At 34.6% G+C, this 7,756-nt stretch overlaps 1 non-coding gene across 1 annotated transcript; it reads left to right on the top strand.

Annotated features, from left to right (window-relative positions):
- Positions 1-232: 232 nt before the first annotated feature.
- LOC121210609 (small nucleolar RNA R71) lies at positions 233-340 on the top strand. Its single transcript, XR_005905723.1, has one exon. It is a non-coding gene; the product is annotated as a small nucleolar RNA R71 (small nucleolar RNA).
- Positions 341-7,756: the final 7,416 nt, after the last annotated feature.

Here is a 7,756-nt window from a genome sequence, read left to right as displayed (position 1 = left end):
ATTAACAATTATGTTCTTAAGCATAGAAGACATAGATACCTGGGCTGCCAAAGAACCAAGTGCGTCTGCTTCATGTACTCCTACTGTTCGTCTTTCTAAGACTGCTCGGTTGGTTGGCCACTGATAGTCATTGTTGGAAATTCTTTCAATAATCTCATAAGCATCGTTATAAGACTTAGAAAAAAGGGCTCCATTTGCTGAAGCATCTACCATCATTTGAACACAGCAAGGAATGCCGTGATGAGGGCACTTTCATAATAAACTCCTTGAACCTTTCCCATGCCTCATATAAAGATTCTTCATCAAGTTGTTGAAATGAAGTGATTTCATTTCGGATCTTGGTTGTTGAAGATGGAGGGAAATATTTCATTAAGAAACATTCAACCAACTCTTGCCATGTAGTTATAGAGCCGGACGGTAGAGAGTTCAACCACGCTCGTGCTCTATCTCTTAAGGAGTATGGAAATAATCTCAATCTCAAGGCGTCCTTAGTCACCCCAATTAGTTTAAATGAGTCACTCACTTCCATGAATAGTCGTAGATGAAGATATGGATATTCAGTAGGAATCCCACTAAATTGACCCATATTTTGCAACATTTGGAACATGATCGACTTTAGCTCAAATTGTTGTGCCTCAATTTCGGGTCTCCTAATACTCGGATTGAGCTTGTTGAATAGAGGAATGACATATTGTTGAATGGCGCAGTTTCTATCATCGACAATAATGATCGGATTGTGAGTATTACAAGTGAATGTTCTTCCTAGATATTGGTTTGAATTTTCAAAATTCATATCTTTGCTCCTTTTTTGGTTCGCTTGTTTTCTCCTTTGTCAGAAAGTCCTTTCAATTTCAGGGTCTATGAGGAGTAAGTCAATAATTTGATCAATACTCATAAACACCTGAAACAAAAAAAAAATTGGGATTAAAATTTAATAGAGAGAAAAAAAAGAGAGACTAAAATGCAAAATTAACTATCTCCCAAATAATGTCTTTTAAAACAGTCCTCGGCAACGGCGCCAAAAACTTGGAACGACGAAAATGTGCAAGTGTACACAATCATAACAAGTAATAAAGTGACAAGTAAATGTCGAGTTATCGTACCCACAGGGACTGTGAAAAGAACTATTTATGAATGTTATTTAAAACACTTTGGTGAAGAAAAATATTTTGTTTTAAGAGGGTGATTAAAAACTAAAATTTTAAACTAAGTAAACTAAATAAATAAATCTCAAATGCACGATTTCAAAATACGGGTTTAATCAAGATGACATAATTGTGTTAGATTAATTACATTTCTTCTCTTAGAATCATTAAACTCATGTTTATATTGTTACGAATAAATTCACTACAACTCGGTAGTTTGCTAACTTATGAGCATATTCACCTACCAAAATCTGTTCATCTCTTGGACATATCTCTATGTCAATTCAATCGATTAAAAAAATCTTAATAGGCAAATATGTTATATCACATACATACTTAGAAATAATCTCTTAAACATATCCCTATGTCAATTCAAACAATTAACTCGATTTAATAAGCATATAAAAGACTATGTGAGGTAACAAAGTATCCTTACCTTGAAACAGTTTAATCACAATAATCTTGCAAGTTATGCAAGGCAATTGTATCGTCAGATACGGTTGCTAATTTAACTCTCAGCTACCTTAGATGGTTATACATGCACTGATTAAGTACTATTTCTATTAATTACAATTTCAATCCATTTAAATAATTAATTCATTAGTTACCTAACAATTGTAATGCAAGAATAACTTAGTCATGATTTTACTTAATCTAGCACCATTATCTAAATTGATTAAATTAACCATTCCAACAACATAAATATTCATAGATATGTTCATCATAACAACAACAAAAATTAAAGAGATAAGGAACAAGAATCAAATCCGGTGTTTTTCCGTGGCTTGACTAGCTTGCTCCATTCTTCATTCTCTGTTGTCCTCGTCGATCAGATTTCCTATGAACACTTCAATGATGCTCCAAAACGGTTGATGAAAACCCCTTTTCCAAGGGAAGAAATCAGAAAGAGAGCAGGTGAATTTAGAATGGCAAAGAAGAGAGAAAGTGGAGAGAAGAGAGAAAATATGTGAACGAATTGAGGTGTGTTTCAAATGATCTGCTTAAGGCGGTTTTTATAGTTGAAGAGGGCTGCTAAAAATAGGTAAAATTAGCAGTGAAAGATCCCTCCCTTGGCCGGCCACACACGTGGGAAGTTTGATGATTTCAAACTTGCTAAATTAAGATTGGGGCAAATCTAGAAAGCCAGCATTTGTGGAGGGCTTGAATGCTATTTGAAATTGTAACACCTCTAACTCGTATCCGTCGCCAGACTAGGGTTAAAGGCATTATCAGAAAAATCGGAATATTTAATTTTCATTTCATAATCATTGAAGCATTAAAGATCAATCATCAATATAGAGTCCTTTATATAGGTCGTCGAGACCTTAAACATGTATTAGAAAGGGCTCGGGACTAAACTAAACACATACAAAATTTCTCCAAAATTTAAACATTTTTCAAACAAGTACAGGTCACACGCCCATGTGAACAGACTGTGTGCCTCACATGGCTTTAGACACGCCCATGCGTCTAGACCGTGTCAAAACAGGGCATACTTACTGACTTGTTCACATGGCCACAAGACACGCCCGTGTGCTTTGGCTGTGCTCAAGCCTGACTTACAATTGTAGGGTACCCTAGAGGACACACGGTCGTGCAACATAGACATGTGTCGCACACGGCTGAGACACATGCCCGTGTCCCTGCCTGTGTAGACAAAAATAGGCCATTTGAACAACCAATTTGCCACTCCGATTTGGTCACCCTACAAGCAAGGAAACAAACATAATTGCACAACTATTTCAGCCAAAATCCATACCAATCCATACAACATTTATGCCATAACATTATCAATCATTTTCATGCTTATAAATTCAACTCAATTGTGCCAAAACATAAGACCAAATCTCATACCAAAAATTTCCAAACTAACCATTTTTCTAAGCCATACATGAACACATCAAATAGAACAATTTGCATCACATTTCATATACCAAAATCAAAACATAAACACAACCATATCAAGCCATATCACTTGGCTAAATATAACATTACAAAACCTATCCAAAATACTTCTAGCCTATATATGCCATACTTTACTAAATACATTTTCAAGAGGTACCAAAATGAGATTCGATAGTGTGGTGATGATCCTTGACGATCCTTGAGTTCACAGTAGCTTTGATATCTATAAAACAATGCAAACACACACAAAGTAAGCTTTCAAAAGCTTAGTAAGCCATATACAAATAAACATTTCATTCAAAGTAATTAAACATCATCAAATTTTTTATACTTTGAAGACAAATTCTAACTCAAATTTCATATTCATGCACTTACCTTTCATTCTCAAATAATTTGTACAAAGCAAACATACCTAAGTCGAATATAAACACAATTTTAATAATTTAAGAAGATGAAATGCAATCAACCTGACACGAATTAAATTCAAACTAAATTGATTAAATTAACCATACCAACAACATAAATATTCATAGATCTGTCCATCATAACAACAACAAAAATTAAATAGATAGGGAACAAGAATCAAATTCGGTATTTTTCCGTGGCTTGACTAGCTTGCTCCGTTCTTCATTCTCTATTGTCCTCGTCGATCAAACTTGCTATGAACACTTCAATGTTGCTCCAAAATGGCTGATGAACACCCCTTTTACAAGAGAAGAAATCAGCAAGAGAGCAAGAGAATTTAGAATGGCAAAGAAGAGAGAAAGTGGAGAGAAGAGAGAAGATATGTGAACGAATTGAGGTGTGTTTCAAATGATCAGCTTAAGGAGGGTTTTTATAGCTGAAAAAGGTTGTTAAAAATAGCTAAAATTAGCAACGAAAGAGCCCTCCCTTGGCCGGCCACACATGTGGGAAGTTTGATGATTTCAAACTTGCTAAATTAAGCTTGAGGAAAATCTAGAAAGCCACCATTTGTGGAGGGGTTTGAATGCTATTTGAACTTGTAACACCTCTAACTCATATCCGTTGCCAGACTAGGGTTAAAGGCATTACCAGAAAAATAGAAATATTTAATTTTCATTTCATAATCATCGAAGCATTAAAGATCAATCATCAGTATAGAGTCTCTTATATAGGTCATCGAGACCTTAAACATGTATTAGAGAGGGCTCGAGACTAAACTAAACACATACAAAATTTCTCCAAAATTTAAACATTTTTCAAACAAGTATAGGTCACACGCCCGTATGAACAAACCGTGTGCCTCACATGGCTTTAGACACGCCCGTGTGTCTAGACCGTGTCAAAACAGGGCATACTTACTGACTTGTTCACATGGCCATAAGACACGTCCGTGTGCTTTGGCTGTGCTCAAGCCTGACTTACAATTTTAGGGTACCCCAGAGGGCACACGGCCATGCAGCATAGCCATGTGTCGCACATGGTTGAGACACACGCCCGTGTCCCTGCTTGTGTGGACAAAAATAGGCCATTTGAACAACCAATTTGCCACCCCGATTTGGTCACCTACAAGCAAGGAAAAAAATATATTTGCACAACTATTTCAGCCAAAATCCATACCAATCCATACAACATTTATGCCATAACATTATCAATCATTTTCGTGCTTATATATTCAACTCAATTGTGCCAAAACATAAGACCAAATCTCATACCAAAAATTGCCAAACTTACCATTTTTCTAAGCCATACATGAACACATCAAATAGAACAATTTGCATCACATTTCATATACCAAAATCAAAACATAAACACAAACATATCAAGCCATATCACTTGGCTAAATATAACATTATAAAACCTATCCAAAATACTTCTAGCCTATACATGCCATACTTTACTAAATACATTTTCAAAAGGTACCAAAATGAGATTCGATAGTGTGGTGACAATCCTCGACGATCCACGAGTTCACAATAGCTTTGATATCTATAAAATAATGCAAACACACATAAACTAAGCTTTCAAAAGCTTAGTAAGCCATATACAAATAAACATTTCATTCAAAGCAATTAAACATCATCAAATTATTTATACTTTGAAGACAAATTCTAACTCTAATTTCATATTCATGCACTTACCTTTCATTCTCAAATAAGCTATACAAAGCAAACATACCTAAGTCAGATATAGCATTTCACATAGTTATTCATTATCTCAGAATGCTCGTTTGAACTGTTCAGAAACATAAGGATACGCGGATAGATCAGAAAGCATATACAATGCCAATATCCCAGACGTGGTCTTATAAGTAATCCAACATCGATGCCACTGTCCCAGAAAGGGTCTTACACGTACAACAGAAGTCGATGCCAACGTCCCAGATGTGGTCTTACACAATATCACATGTCGGAATCCTATGTCATGAGATATGTATCCTAAATATTCCTAAGGTTCGTACGGGGATTTTCAGATGTCGTAACTTTGTCGATACTTTCTCGGATGGCATGTAGTTCACTCAGACATTCATTCATCACAATTCAATATCAAATGAATAATATTAATTCAATTCAAATAAGCTTATTTGTATATCGACTTACCTCGTACGGATTCAGATGGATGAAATTGGTTACTCAACAACTTTTGACTTCCCCCGATCTAACTCTGTTTTCTTTAATTCTTGATCTATATAAATTCAAATTTAATTTATTCAAATTTAATTTATTCAATCAAAAATTCATTCAAAACAATCCATAAACACATATTTAGGGTAATTTGCAAACTAGCCCTCACATTTTCACATTTTGACACTTTAGTCCCTAATTCACAAAATCACAAAATACATATAATTTGCATATACTCATGCTTGGCAGATTATTCATAGCACTCATACAAGTCCACACATTTTATTTATTTCATATTTTAGTCCCTTAAAATAACATTTTCACATTTTAGCCCAAATTGCTCAAATTCATCAAAAATCCAAAGACACAACATGTAAACGCAACATCAAGCTTTCTTATTTCAACATATAACATCACAAAGCTCATGAATTTATCCATGGAACATTTCAAAATCATTAACAAAATCAGAAATTAAAGCATGAGCTTGATAGTAGACGAAGCAACGATTACAAAAATATAGAAATTATCAAAAATCGAATCAAAACCATACCTTAATCAAAGAAAATCAAAGCCGAACCCTAGCTTGTATTTCTTTCTTTTTCTTTTGATGAATTCGGAAACAACATGAATAATATGGCAAATTTCATGCTTTTAATTTTATTAAACATATATTAATTCTTCAATTACCATTTTGGCCTTGCATTATAATTATTTAAAACCTTAACTTATAAGGTTATAAATGTCCACTCATATGTTCAATGGTCAAATTGTATCATAAGGACCTCTCATTTACAAAGACAAATCAAATAGGCTCTTTTAACATACAGCAATCAACTTATATATTTTACGTGATTAGGTCCTTTTAACAAATTGAACACACAAACAATTAAATTTTTATATGAAACTTTCACACATGCTAATTCACACATCATAAGCACGAAAAATAATATTTAAATATTTTTCTAAAGCGGATATGTGGTCCCGAAACCAATGTTTTGACTAGGGTCTAAACTGGTCTGTTACAATTCTCCCTCCTTAGGGATTTTCTTCCCTAAAAATCTTACCGTTAAACAATTCAGATATTGTTGTCTCATAGCATCTTCAGGCTCTCACGTGGCCTCTTCAATACCGTATTGATGCCACATCACTTTTACTAATGGAATTTTCTTATTTCGTAGTTCTTTAACCTCTCGAGCTAAATAGGGATCGACTTTTCCTCGTAAGTCATATCAGACTGAATTTCAATCTCAAACGGAAGAATCACATGCGAAGGATCGGATCTGTATCATCGAAGCATCGATATGTGAAACACATCATGAATCTTTTCTGACTCTGGTAGCAACAACAATCTATATGCGACCGACTCAATACGCTCAGTAATCTCATACGTCCCGATGAATCTCGGACTCAATTTGCCTTTTATACCGAACCGAAGTAATTTCTTCCATAGTGACACCTTCAAAAACACTCTATCGCCAATCTCAAACTCAATATATTTTCTTTTCAGATCCACATAAGATTTCTGACGATCAGAAGCTACTTTTAAGCTATCTCAGATCACTTTTACTTTTTGTTCAGTTTCTTTTATCAAATAAATTCCGTGAATCTTATTTTCGCTGAGCTCAGTCCAATTCAAAGGTGTACGACATTTGCGACCATATAAAGTGCCATTTTGATACTTGATTGAAAACTATTATTATAAGTGAATTCAATCAAAGGAAAATACTGTTCCCACGTACTTCAAACTCGAGAATGCAACATCTCAACATATCCTCAAGTATCTAAATGATTTGCTCAGACTGACCATCTATTTGCATATGGAAAGCAGTGCTAAAATGTAGTTTAATACCTAATGCATCTTGCAGTTTCTTCCAAAATCGTGATGTAAACCTCAGATCTCTATCCAAAACAATAGAAATAGGCACACCGTGTAATCTCACAATCTAAAAAACATATAACTCAGCAAGCTTGTCAAGAGAATAGTCTATACGAACCAGAACAAAGTGAGACGATTTAGTCAATCTATCCACAATAACCCAGACTGCATCTTTCTTTCTCAAAGATAGGGGCAAATCCAAAACAAAATCCATTGTTACTCAATCCCACTTCTACTCAAGTATC

Source organism: Gossypium hirsutum, chromosome A11 (genome assembly GCF_007990345.1).
Source record: "Gossypium hirsutum isolate 1008001.06 chromosome A11, Gossypium_hirsutum_v2.1, whole genome shotgun sequence".
NCBI lineage: Eukaryota > Viridiplantae > Streptophyta > Magnoliopsida > Malvales > Malvaceae > Gossypium > Gossypium hirsutum.
This window is presented reverse-complemented; position numbering and strand designations above follow the sequence as displayed.